Consider the following 14,489-nt stretch of genomic DNA (forward strand, 5'->3'; position numbering starts at 1 on the left):
GGCAGGTTAATTTGAGACTGTGTGTCTGTGTCTATGCAAATGAGATGCCTGTGACTTATTTAGAGTGACATTTCCTGTTTACTCATGACTGACTAATGACTGCTGCAGTGACTGGGTTTATGACGACTTCAATCCGTGTTTTAAGGGAAGAAATGCAGTTTATGTTTATTATATTTGTGTGACTGTTGTGGATTATGATAAGTATTTCATGATAACTGTAGAATATGAGTATGGGGTTTGCTTGACACGTGTCTGTACTAGGTAAAACTGTGTAAGACTGATAGGAAGTTTATAGAGACTGCTAAACATGGCTGATGCCTGTATTTAATACGCTGGTTTTGTTTATTACAAGACTGTAAGTAAAGTTTTTATTTCTTGCCATGACTGTATGAATTTTTGCTGGGTTTTGAGATAAGTATCAACAGTTTATGTATCCTAAGACCGTTATCTGGGTTCTAAGAACTGAAATTGAATTTGAGATAATTTAATTAAAAAAGATGTCTGTAAGCGATGTGTGTTTTGGGGTGTCGAAGTAAGATGTTTTAGGATTTTTAGATGGGTTCTGTTTCAGTTTGAGATAATATATACAGTTACATTTTCTGTGTGTGTGTTGTTGAGTGACAACATGCGCAGTTTAAATTGGGCGCTGTTCCTTCCTCTTTTTGGTTTCAAAACACAAAGGCTGTTAGATTAATAATTACTGTGTGAGGAACGGTTTGACTTTTGACTAGGGAAATAATATGCTTACTTTTGGGTTTATGAAGATCTCCTAACATTCTGGTGGAGATCCCGGGGTAAAAAGAGTGAGCTCGGACGAAGGGGTCCGAGAAAAGAACACCGTGAGTTGAGCAAGGTGTTTTAACTGACTCAGGATTTCAGAGAATCGAGGCAGCTGTGATCTTGAGTTTTAAGGGTAAGTTGATTTTAAAGGAAAATCAATGTTTACCATGTTGAAGTAATTCTGATGATATTACTAGATGTGTTGTGATACAAGTAAAGAATAAGTTGTGTAAAGGTGAACACACGATTGTGTTGAGATGTATGGATCGGCTGCGGTCCACCTGATAAGTTAATACTGGGTAAACTGAGAAAATAAACTGTTTTTAAATCTTCACTGGCTGCAGTGAGATACGTGTGCTGAAGATTACTGGACCCGGCGAGGTCCATATGATGAAGTTCTTGGGCAGATAAATGACAGAAACAGTTTCTGAATTTTGAGGAGAATTCTGAAGCACTGAGGTTGAATTTTCTCTGTGCTTGGTGTGCTGTGTGGACTTATATCAGAGTTATAAGTCCAAAGGTTATGACCTGGAGGTCATTCATGGTGTTTAAAGAAGAACAGGAATTAGAAAAGGATATTTAATGTCATATTTTGTGTAAATTGAGGAAAACTCACCACATGTGTTCACCTCTTTTCATTTAAAGGGACACAGACATTAACACACACACACACAGTACTTGGGTGTGAGTTACTTCCTCTTTTAATTTTAAACTGCAACACGTGTTCATTGAACTAGAATTTCAGCAGTGGATGAGACAGGATTTAGGTTAGGGCTAGTCAAAGATAAAGATGACTTTTATTAGTCCCACCGGTGGGAAATTTGGTTTGTTAAAGCAAAAGTGCAAAGTTATGCAGCAGAAATTAGAAAACACTGGAATGCAATAAAATAAAGTAGAATAGAATAAAATAGAATACCAATACTATATACAGCTGAGTAAGAAAATACAAAATACAACTTTGTCAAAGAAAGAAGTGCACATATAGCTGTCTTATTGGACGTATGAGGGTTCTGGTAAAGTACTAGTTCTGGTAAAAGTAAAAGATTATGCTCAAAGTTTTATGCCCTGGAGGCCAAGAGTCGTGTGTAGAGAAGAACATGACTTAGAAACGGACATTAAAGGTCACATTTCGTCTAAGATGGGGAGAATTGTCCCATATGTGTTTATTTCTCTTCTTTTAAGAGGACAGACGCACTGAGTGTTGTCTACTTGCTCTTTCTGATTCTAAGCAAGCATGTTTGATAAAATACTCTTAGGAAAGCGTATTTTGAGTGCTTCTAAGTGTGTGAATGTTGTGAGTACTTGATTTGAATGATTCTGTGTGATTTGTACAAAATAATAAATAAGTAATAATAACTCATAGGAGAGTGCGTGAATAGAGGAGGCCTGAGAGAGTGTGTGTGTCAAACAGGAAGTCTGATTATAGCTGGGGAGAGACGTTGCAGCATGAAAACAGAGCAATTAGAGACTGAATGTCTTAAGAAAAAGTAATAAAATATATTATTTACATGTTTTAGAAAAAGAAAGACTGAGAAAATAAATACATGAACTAACAATTACATTAATGAATAGAAAACACACGTACACAAATTGTTACAGGTGAAATGTTGGGAATAATCAAGAAGTGAGACAGCTTAATATACTGATGAAATGAAGAAAGCAGCTTACACTCCTTTGATTTCCAGAGTCAGTGTGTCCCCTCCCTCATAGCACCCGTGCCCACTTGGCCCCGTGTGATCAGGCGAAGCATGGAAGGCTGGACAGCCCATGACGGGTAAGATCCCACCTCGAAACCCTGGGACAACCTAAGGCAAGGCGCAGTCACGATTGCTTGAACCTAGGTCCCTAAGTGAGCTTGGACTCACTGGAGGAGACGGGACTACAAGGGTAAAGCCGCTGGGGCAGAGGGGGAAACGTCATTAACAATGACGAGTGATGAGCCGAAGAGGGGAGACACTCACTGTCTTTCAGGGTGAATTGTTCCCTGAACCTGAAAATCAAGCTCTAACTTCTGGCTGAGGACAAGGAACGTTGTTATTTAACGAGGGAGATCAAATTTGGGAAAGAGAAAAACTGACTGTTTAAGTGGAACCTTGTGAGGGAGTCTGAAAAACCACGAAAAGAAACATATACACAATCACACACACAAATAGAAAATGCGTTAACCTTAGAATACAAAAGAGCTCATGAAGATCAGATAGCAGGTTTAGCATAGGAGTCTGTTTATCATGTTGTCCAACTCGCTTAGTGTGTAGTAAGTTTTCAGAAGAGAAAATTTAGAATTTAGTGATGATGGTGTGCAAGTTGTGTGGTGTTTAACGAGATTTTCTGTGTTTTGAGCAGGTGAAATTATGTTAAGTTGACCTGAGAGAGTCAGGACCTTGAAGAACTTGTGGCAAAATGTTCTGTGTTTAAGATTGTTGAGGTTGTTGTTGTAGTGATGGGTTACTTCTATCGGTTAGATTTGTGTTTTTCTTATTTTAATAGAGGGAGTTTTATCAAACATGCACATGTCTAAGGGGGTCCATCATTTTTGTAACAGTGCACTTAGAAAAAACCTGTCAGGTGATTTTGTTTTGTGTTTGGATGAGCTAATAATCAGCTCTCTTTTTCTCATTTTTGTTCTAAGCAGGCCTGCAAAAGAGTGGATAACAGCGCTGAAAATTCTCGGTGACCTTCTCCAGATTACAATAGGCAGAGGAGAAGGCTAACTCTCTGTCTAAAAAGGATTGCCATGAGCCAATCCAGTCCAAAAGCAGAAAGAACTATTTTCTTAAAAACAAAGTAAAACAAATAAATGAGTTGATGTTGCTGAGAGTGAAGACTGAATATTTGCGAGATAGTCTCCACTGTCAGCAATACCTGATGGTAATGCGTGTGAGTGAATGTGTGGGAATGGACAGGTGAATGGACGGACCAGGCAGACTATAGGTTGGACCGACTGGACACTGACAAAAGACTGGACTAAGGTTGGACACATGATTGATAATTGTTCTGTTTTAACTTTTCTGTTATAACACAGGTTGGATCATAAGTGGAGAAACTGAGTATAAAAGGTGATGTTCTGGTTAACACACAGGTTTTGCAGGCGTTCACTATGACATCATTAGCACAACAGAGTAAAGTTTTAGATGCTCGAAATCTGACATTTACACATGAAGGAATCAATATGGCTGATGTAATGGGATTAGGAGGACCTAATTATTGTACTAAGAAAGCAGAACTTGAAGCGAAAGTCAGGGAAGATTTAAAAGCAGGACCTGTTGGGATTGGGGATTTAGAGATTTTTTATTGCTATCATATAATCTGCCTTAGGATGACTGTATTAATCACGTGTTGTACAGTATTATTTTATGTTTGTCATAACAGTGATGTCTCTATTTACAGGTTGAGTTAATTTTATACACAATGCGTAACTGTGCTTGTTTAGAGTTGATGTTCCGTCCAAACAGGTTTTAAGCTTCACTGGTGAGAGTGTCCAGGTGATACATGTTGAGGGAAGATGAGAACATAGCAGGTTAATTGCACGCACGCTTACAAACACACATGATTTATATATAGGCCAGGCCAAAGGCCTGGACTTGATGTAGCTTTTAACTTTACAGCTCCTAACTTGCAGGAATGGCGGGGAGTGTAATGAATGAATGCAAAACATGCTTACAGACACAAACATGACAGGGGTTTATTTTACAGGGTAAAGGTGGACCACAGGTTGCTTTGTTTCTGCTTAGCAACTACTGAGGTAAATGGTGTTAAAGATAAATATGCAATAAGTGAACAGGAAATGTGTGAGGGTGAACCGGTGAAACAAAATGTTGTAGATAATGGAAACTTGTCTAACGGGCATTAACAGTAACCTTTGCATGTTATGTATATGCTTGAGGCCAAAAGAGGCGTAAATCCAGATAGAAAACTTTGAAGTGTGCTTTTTAGCGGAGATTTAGGCTGACATGGGGATGGTGTGCATTTTACTTGGGTTGTGTTTAATAAGACTAAAAGCGTTGCTCACACACATAAAAGAGTATTGAGATTAAATAAAGTTAATATAATGGATAGAGCCCAGAACAGGATAATACATAAGTAAAATCAAATGTAATGTTTGATTTCACTTTTATTGGGAAACAATCAGGCTAGAAATGTGAGTAACCTATGTTTAAACTGTGAAAACACTCTCCACATACATTAAAACTGCGCAACTCTGAGTGGGCCATGCAATCAAGCAACTGTTACATATCTGTATTAAACTAGCCAACATAGACTCACCACCACATGATGTTGCCCTGCAGCGGGGCAGAAAATCATTTGCAAACCAGGGATCTTATGTTGATTATCATATTCTTACTTATGTACACACACACACAGAAGAGAAAAAAATTTCAAAACAAAACAAAAACAACTTCGCTTAACCTGTCAAGCACAGGAGCAAAATAAAAATCTCTTTGGGCTCTGTTAAAATTTCTTTAGTAAAAGTGTAAAAGGCCAAACCTAAAGAGGTTGGGCAACCCGGAAAGTCCCTCCAGTATCAGGAGTTAATAGTCAGGAAACATTCTTCACTTTAACGCCTTTTTTCTGAAAAACCACTGACTCATAGATGCAGACAGACATACAAGTGCACATACATCCAGATGTGCATTTAGACATTAAAAGTGTAGAGACATGTACACACAGATTGGCAAACCGGTACAGAGTCTAACTGAAGAGCTTAACAAAGCAGACGTGGCAGTAGGTTTTGTGATTTTGCCTGATATGATATTGGGAACCAACTTTGAATAATGACAGGAACCTTAGATGAACACAGTAAGTTAGTAAGGTGTAGCAGAGAAAGGTTGTTTGTTTTCTATCCCTTACAGGAGAAGATTTCCACTAGAGAGGGACCCAGAAAAGGAGCAGAGACCACTTAAGCATGAAGTGTTTTCAAGTGGGAGCTGGTGTTTTATTGCTGGACCACCTAGAGGACATGAGGTTGTCTGATTTGCTGAGTCAGGGGGCGGCTAGAGAGGGTCAGAGCGAAGGTAGTGGACCTGGGAATAGTGTAGTGACGTCTCTGGAAGAGACGTCAAGAGAGGGAATTGTAGAATTATAGGGATTATTTTACATAACCATCATCTTTGTCATTGCATTAATTATCATTTCATCCAAGCATTTATTGAAGTTGCTGGCATTATGTTATAATTTATATTATAGGGGTTATCATAATCAAATATTAACATGTTTATTACAGGTGCAGTTATAACCACTTTAAAATGATTGAGTTAAATATATATGTATCATAACTCATATGCTGAGTATATTGGTATAGTAAAATAGTAGCTGAGTAAAGGCCTGAATGTATTCAGCTTCTTGTGGTATTTGAGTTTGCTTAGTTACAGGTGACGGAAGGATGTCCAGTCCATGGTGACCTCAAAGGCCTTAGGTCATCACTATATTCGGAAGAGTATGCCACAAGGAGGAACCTCTATGTTGCATTTAATTCTTAAAATACATGAATGTTCTGTACATGCAAATTATGTGCTTGTAAACGCAAGAAGGGGCGTTACAATACCCTGATGTTATAAAAGCAATCTAGAGTGTATTTTGGGTAGAGATGTACAACTGTTTTGCAGTTTGCACCTCTCCACGCTGCGTGCATTCATTAAAATCAATTGTTTGAACGGCCTTTTCTGGACTATCATTGTTTTACTCTCATCCTCAATTTCGAACCCGTAACACCTGTTAGCATGCTGTCTGTGCAGATGTGCACATAATGCAGTTTTTCTGTCCTGAATGCAGTTTGCATGTTACCAGTGCGCTCTCCACCTTTTCAAAAAACAGTTCATCAGATAACTGATGAGCCTTTGTAACCCAAGTAATCACATAATTGTAACTGTAATGAGATTACTAAATTTAGTACAGTAATGCGTTATATTACTGTGGTACTGAAAAATGTAATGTGATGATAGGATGTTGTAATATTCTCTGTAATTATGAATATGTTTGGTCAAGATTCAAACAATTTAATCATTTCCAGCCAAGACCTGAAAACATGAGCAACAAAATGATGTTAGCTTGTCTATACCCTGTTGCTTCTCTGTTGGATAGAAATGCAGAAGCACACACAGAAGTAATGAGTAGGTGATGATGGACTGGGCATTCCAGCAGCAGACTGTGAATGTGATATTACCAAATTTCCATGATAACACATAAGTGATGAATCTGGACATGTTGAATGACCTATTCATGATTTCATAAAAGCACAGACCGGGGCATGAATTTAATTCCTTAAAGATGAAAATCAAAACACTGTCCCTGGTGTGTGGAAACTCTTTTGTGCCAAGTGATAGACTGCACACAGTCAAACATAACTTTGAATATGCTGGTTTATAAAGAAGACATATTAATCATCAGGAACTAGGATGATTCATTGACTTGCCGTTGCTAAGTGAGCTAGGCGGTGGTGTCTGGATGTGTTCCTGGCCAGCAGGGTGATGAATCTCTGAATCCTTCTCCCAATCTCTTGTGTCACAGCCATCAGCCTGTGTTTAATGTTTCCTTTTGCTGATGCCAAGAATCTGTCTCCCATGGTGTTGATTCCCACATCATGCTTAACAGCAAAGCGCTCACCAAGAGGCCGGGCAATGGCTAAACATTTATTCTGTGTCAGGAAGTGAGGAAGTTAAGTGTGGTTAATGTGCAAACAAGCATGGCAGAACAGCTTAGTAGCATCTGGGAAAAGAAGGTGAAAGCTAATATGAAAATACATCAATAAAAGTAAGTGCTTTAAGGGATACGAGGGAATGAAAGGTCAGGCATGAAGCAGAAGGGAGATATTTGAGGCAAGCTTGGATGATTGTGCTCCTACTAGTGCCTGAAAATGCTCTTTCTTTAGAAGTTTCCTTAAATATGGGAGAAAAAACTTCATGTTCACATCAACAGATGACTTTGGGATGGAGTGGAGACACTCAATTGCATCCAGCTGTTGTGCTGACAGATGGGAAGCAACCATTTACGGAAGAAGTGGTTGTGGTGTGATGTGCACACACAATCATGTGCAGCATAGAAATGGTAGCTGGCTTGAAGCCTGTTATATTAGCAATAGTGAGTGCGAATGGAAAACTACAAACTGCACGTCTCTGAAGAAGTCTTTGCTCACGCAGACCATGAAAGTGTTTTTGTGCATTCACATGTAATGCCAGAAGTATAATCTATTTTGCTTAGAGAGAGCTATGCACAATGAATAGGTGAGGTTGGCAGCTCAATTTCCACCTCAGTCAGGAGGTGGCCTTAATAAAAATAACTCACTGCTGTCTTTGTGTGTGTTAAACACACATTTAATGTGCAGTTTCATTCAAGTGCAGAATCCTACACTATTCATTATACCCTCAGGATTTCAGTTTTCCACATGCAATAAAAACAGGAAAAGTCCTTATGAATGCGTGTCAAATCAACAACAGATAGTAACCGTTACTCGTGCTGTTTCAGAAATCCACAGAGAGAAATGAAAATTCAGCCCACTCTCCTGAAATAGTCACATATCTACAGTTACATATAATAAATAAAGGGAGAAATATAGTTCAAAGTGTAGATGTATGCATATTTTATTTTCATAATTTCTAAACAACTGGTACTGCTCATTTGAAAACTCAACTACCATCAGTAAAGGTATCAGTAGACAAACAGAATTTTATAATATACTTTAGTCTGCACAAATTTACATTGTTTGCATATGAAAAGTGACAACGCATTATTTAGCTTCAGGTGAAATGTTATAAAACCATGTGTGCAGACATTTATTAATTAAAATTGAACCCTAAAAGCTTGTAATTCTATAAGGGTTCAGATTTGGTGGAAATCTCTTTTCTGTGTGAGCCACACACACAGGCGTGGCTGGTTTGTCTATAATGAACTAAATAAAATAAATAAGACTTACAGCACAGCTTCAGATCCAGGTGAGAGCAAAGCAAAAGGAAGTCTGTGTCCAGTACCAGCTGTATTCAGTCTGAATATTGTTATGAATACAGATCAGTTTAAGCCTTTTATTGGTCTGTAAATTCTGTTTCATAGATTCATAGATTGTGCTGTCACCCAAAAGTTCAACGTGAGAGAGGAGGACAGAGAGGGAGAGAGCAGGATGAGGACAGCAAAGAGAGAGAGACAATTAAACATGCTGGAGCGGACATGTAGTCAAGGTGAACAACAATGGTAAACGCTTCTGTTTTGCCCATATTCTTTGATGATGATTGTTTTCTCCCAGTGTCTAGCTCACAGCCGACTCACTAGCTCTTCACCTGTCCCTCCTGCACTTTCCTGGCTCAGTGTGTTAGGTGTTTAGTTACTCCTCGGGCTCCTTTAGCAGTAATGATACTTGTAATAAATGTAGCCTATTTGCAGCTCTGGAGGCCAGGATCATTGAATTTGAGACTTGGCTTTGCACCCTTAAAGAACCTGTAGCTATCCAGGCCCCTGTACCTGGTGCAGCCGGGGGAAGCGTAATGGGTGGTTCTGTTCTGAGACATGTGAAGCCAGAGACACCAGCAACCATAGTCAGTTGTTTTCCAAGGGCCAGAGCAGGCGACATTGAGGGAAATTTATTTTTTATAGCAGCAATTTTTCACACCAGCCTATTAATCAATCAAAGACCAAGACAGACTTTTAATTCATTTGAAAGCCTGATGCTTAGCCTCGTCCACCCCAGCTGTAAAACTCAGAAACCAGTCTTACTTGTTATCATCTATCGTCCACCTGGGCCTTACACAGAGTTTCTGTCTGATTTCTCAGACTTTTTATCTGATTTAGTGCTCAGCTCAGATAAAATAATGATTGTGGGTGATTTTAACATCCATGTAGATGCTAAAAATGACAGCCTCAACATGGCATTTAATCTGTTATTAGACTCAATTGGCTTCTCTCAAAATGTAAAAGAACCCACCCACCACTTTAATCACACTCTAGATCTTGTTTTAACATATGGCATAGAAACTGAACATTTAACAGTGTTTCCTGAAAACCCTCTGCTGTCTGATCATTTCCTGATAACATTCACATTTACAATAATTGATTACACAGCAGTGGAGAGTAGACTTTATCAAAGTAGATGTCTTTCTGAAAGTGCTGTAACTAAGTTTAAGAATATAATCCACCCACTGTTATCATCTTCAATGCCCTGTACCAACATAGAGCAGAGCAGCTATCTGAACGCTACTCCAACAGAGGTCGATTATCTTGTTAATAATTTTACCTCCTCACTACGTGCGACTCTGGATACTGTAGCTCCTGTGAAAACTAAGGCCTCAAATCAGAAGTACCTGACTCCGTGGTATAATTCTCAAACACGTAGCCTAAAGCAGATAACTCGTAAGCTGGAGAGGAAATGGCGTGTCACAAATTTAGAGGATCATCATTTAGCCTGGAGAAATAGTTTGCTGCTTTATAAGAAAGCCCTCCATAAAGCCAGAACATCTTACTATTCATCACTGACTGAAGAAAATAAGAACAACCCCAGGTTTCTTCAGCACTGTAGCCAGGCTGACAAACAGTCAGAGCTCTACTGAGCCAACCATCCCTTTAACGTTAACTAGTAATGACTTCATGAACTTCTTCACAAATAAAATTTTTATCATTAGAGAAAAATTACCAATAATCATCCCACAGATGTAATATTATCTACAGCTACTTTTAGTACCATCGATGTTAAGTTAGACTCTTTTTCTCCAATTGATCTTTCTGAGTTAACTTCAATAATTAATTCCTCCAAACCATCAACGTGTCTTTTAGACCCCATTCCTACAAAACTGCTCAAAGAAGTCCTGCCATTAATTAATGCTTCAATCTTAAATATGATCAACCTATCTCTAATAATCGGCTATGTACCACAGGCCTTCAAGCTGGCTGTAGTTAAACCTTTACTTAAAAAGCATCTCTAGACCCAGCTGTCTTAGCTAATTATAGGCCAATCTCCAACCTTCCTTTCATATCAAACATCCTTGAAAGAGTAGTTGTCAAACAGCTAACAGATCATCTGCAGAGGAATGGCTTATTTGAAGAGTTTCAGTCAGGTTTCAGAGCTCATCACAGCACAGAAACAGCTTTAGTGAAGGTTACAAATGATCTTCTTATGGCCTCTGACAGTGGACTCATCTCTGTGCTTGTCCTGCTAGACCTCAGTGCAGCGTTCGATACTGTTGACCATAATATCCTATTAGAGCGATTAGAACATGCTGTAGGTATTACAGGTACTGCACTGCAGTGGTTTGTATCATATCTATCTAATAGACTCCAATTTGTACATGTAAATGGAGAGTCCTCTTCACACACTAAGGTCAATTATGGTGTTCCACAGGGTTCAGTGCTAGGACCAATTCTGTTTACAATATACATGCTTCCTTAGGCAGCATCATTAGAAGACATAGCATACATTTTCACTGCTATGCAGATGACACGCAGCTCTATCTGTCCATGAAGCCAGGTAACACACACCAATTAGTTAAACTGCAGGAATGTCTTAAAGACATAAAGACCTGGATGGCCGCTAACTTTCTGCTTCTTAATTCAGATCAAACTGAGGTTATTGTACTCGGCCCTGAAAATCTTAGAAATATGGTATCTAAGCAGATTCTTACTCTGGATGGCATTACCTTGGCCTCCAGTAACACTGTGAGGAACCTTGGAGTCATTTTTGACCAGGACATGTCCTTCAATGCACATATTAAACAAATATGTAAGACTGCTTTCTTCCATTTGCACAACATCTCTAAAGTTAGAAATATCCTGTCTCAGAGTGACGCTGAAAAACTAGTTCATGCATTTATTACTTCCAGGCTGGACTACTGTAATTCTTTATTATCAGGATGTCCTAAAAACTCACTGAAAAGCCTTCAGTTGATCCAAAATGCTGCAGCAAGAGTCCTGACAGGGACTAGAAAGAGAGAGCAGATTTCTCCTGTTTTGGCTTCCCTTCATTGGCTCCCTGTTAAATCCAGAATTGAATTCAAAATCCTGCTCCTCACATACAAGGTCTTAAATAATCAGGCCCCATCTTATCTTCATGACCTTGTAGTACCATATCACCCTATTAGAGCACTTCGCTCTCACACTGCAGGCCTACTTGTTGTTCCTAGAGTATTTAAAAGTAGAATGGGAGGCAGAGCCTTCAGTTTTCAGGCCCCTCTTCTGTGGAACCAGCTTCCAGTTTGGATTCAGGAGACAGACACTATCTCTACTTTCAAGATTAGGCTTCAAACTGTCCTTTTTGCTAAAGCATATAGTTAGGGCTGGACCAGGTGACCCTGCAATAGACGTAGGCTGCTGGGGGACTGCATTAATGCACTGGGTGTCACTATGTGTTCATAGAGCTCTCTGCACTGAATCACACTTGTTATTAATCTCTGCCTCTCTTTTTGTTAAGAAATAATACTTTTTCCTCTGTGCTTGGACTCAGTTTCTCTTTTTGGTAAAATAACTTTTCTAACTTTGGATAAAACCTTTTCATATGGTAATTAGGATGTAGGAGTATCCCACAGTTTAATAACAGGCCAATTATTAAACCCCTTTCTGAACCAGTGAGGCTTCAGATGTCATCAGTGATGTCACTTACCCTTAAAGAAGCATGCCTTGATACAGGCTTCATAAAAGACCTCCTGAATTTCTCAATACATGCTGCAAAGCCTTGGGACAGTTCATCCCATCACTTACTAGCAGTGTGACTGCAAGACTCAAACTTTTTTGTAAATAGCATTTAAATAATAAGAGTGAATATTTAGACACAGGAGCAAGAAGCCTTTAGCTGGAACCCTTTTTCCTCTCGTTTAGCTAGAGGCTTTTGTTTGTCCTTTATTTTCCGTTTAGGAAAAATAGGAAATGTTAGAGACTTTAGTTTGTTTTAGTATTTCTCACAACTCAAGCCAATAACTTGCAGCTTAGCATGTTCAGTTTTTTTGCCGTTGGCTTCCTTCGGTGTGGTTGGAGTGTCATCACTTAAGAGCCAAGCAAACTGGAATTCCAGACAAAACATGACTCACTTTTCTATTGGAAACATAACAGTTCATGAAACACTGCGTTCAGCACATTAAGTCCACTCCTACATTTGGATCTAAGAGATCGAATGAGGAAATTAAGACTAAAGTAACTAAAGTAGGATTAGGCTTAAAGAGTTATAGAACAACATAGTCACACCTTTGCTGAAAAACATTTGGACTGATTGTCAGATTGGCTAACGGCTTCATGAGGAAACAAAGTACCACCACCAACTCTTTTTGTCACAAAGCTTAATTCTCAATGGACACACTCAGGATCAACCACCTGCATCAGTCCTACAGCAGCAGTAGGAGGGTAGCAGCACACGCTGGCAGCTGAAATGACACTGAGAGCTGCTCCAGTCAGCAGCACACATATTCAGTCTCTAAGGAATAAGTAGCAATACGACTCAGCGTTTACTCATGACTTTCCGTCTCTGCCACAAGCAGACTAAATCTGCGGTCAGAACCATTCCTATGGTACTTATTCAGTAATAAAGTCATTCCTCAGTTATGCACGAGAAGAAAAACACTTACCTCTTCAAGCTGGAGTTGTTGAGAAACTCTCTTAACAAGTTGTGGGAAATTCACTGCAACAGTCATCATCATTGATTTACTTGGTGCTCCAATCTTTAGAGACTTCATTTAAAATTTTAATGAATAAAACAGAACAAAAAAACTATGAACTGTAAGTTATTTGATTAAAGGCAAAGGTTAAAAAACTGGAATTTTGGACTACTGCGCTCCCCAGTCTAAGTACTAAAAGAAGAAACGATGTACTGAAGTATCACATACATCCATGCACTCTGAAAATTTTGAAATACAGCATGCTGTATAATGCAGTGCAAAGGCTTTCCATTATACTGTACTAACACCTATATTAGCAAAGGAAGTCAATCAGTATTCACTGTGGGCAACATTTTCTGGTCTGTCCAGCCATTTACGTGAAAAGGGAAAGACCATGAATCGAGGAGGGGGCCTAAGGGTACATCTGTCACCATCTTACAATGCTGTGATTGCAGCCATTCCCCAACACTGTGAGTGGTACTCATGGCCATTGATCAGCGAGCTTTGATCAGTGGTTGTTCATCAATGATCATGACAATTTGCATATTAATAATCAAGAAACTGACCTCACAGCGTGTTCGTCGGATGTGTTAGTTTCAGTCATTAAGCAAATGTCCTGTTTATAAGATTGGAAACCTGCAGTCAGCTGAGACTGAAGAAGATGCTTGGATGAAGGACGAAACGTCCCCTAATGTCAACTCAGGAAGTTACCGTCATGGCTATGATTCAATAAAAAACAACAAACAGGTAGTAGTGCAGGAGACAGCCAAAATGCTTATAACATATAGGGAACGCTGATTCCTTTGGTGTGTAGGCTTCACAGTTTATATCAGAACACAAACTAATGTACTACAAATGAGCTCGACTGGATTTCTATTAAGACTGGAGCTTTTCTTCCTTTACACTATGACAGTGTTCATGCTATGACAAATATGCCCCACAACATGTGTGCATACATCACACATACCAGCCGTAGTACCATAATGTCTCCAGTTGAGATTCTGTAAGAATGTGATAACAATAAATTGCAGTACCTTGCTTCCTTTATTTTGTCTTGAATCACCGAAATGTGAACAACCTGAAGAAAGGATGAGGGGACTATAGCGTTCGACTCTTCTCAGCACCAAAAGAAATGGCAGTTTTGTCAACATTTCT

This window comes from Oreochromis aureus, linkage group 23 (genome assembly GCF_013358895.1).
Source record: "Oreochromis aureus strain Israel breed Guangdong linkage group 23, ZZ_aureus, whole genome shotgun sequence".
Lineage (NCBI taxonomy): Eukaryota > Metazoa > Chordata > Actinopteri > Cichliformes > Cichlidae > Oreochromis > Oreochromis aureus.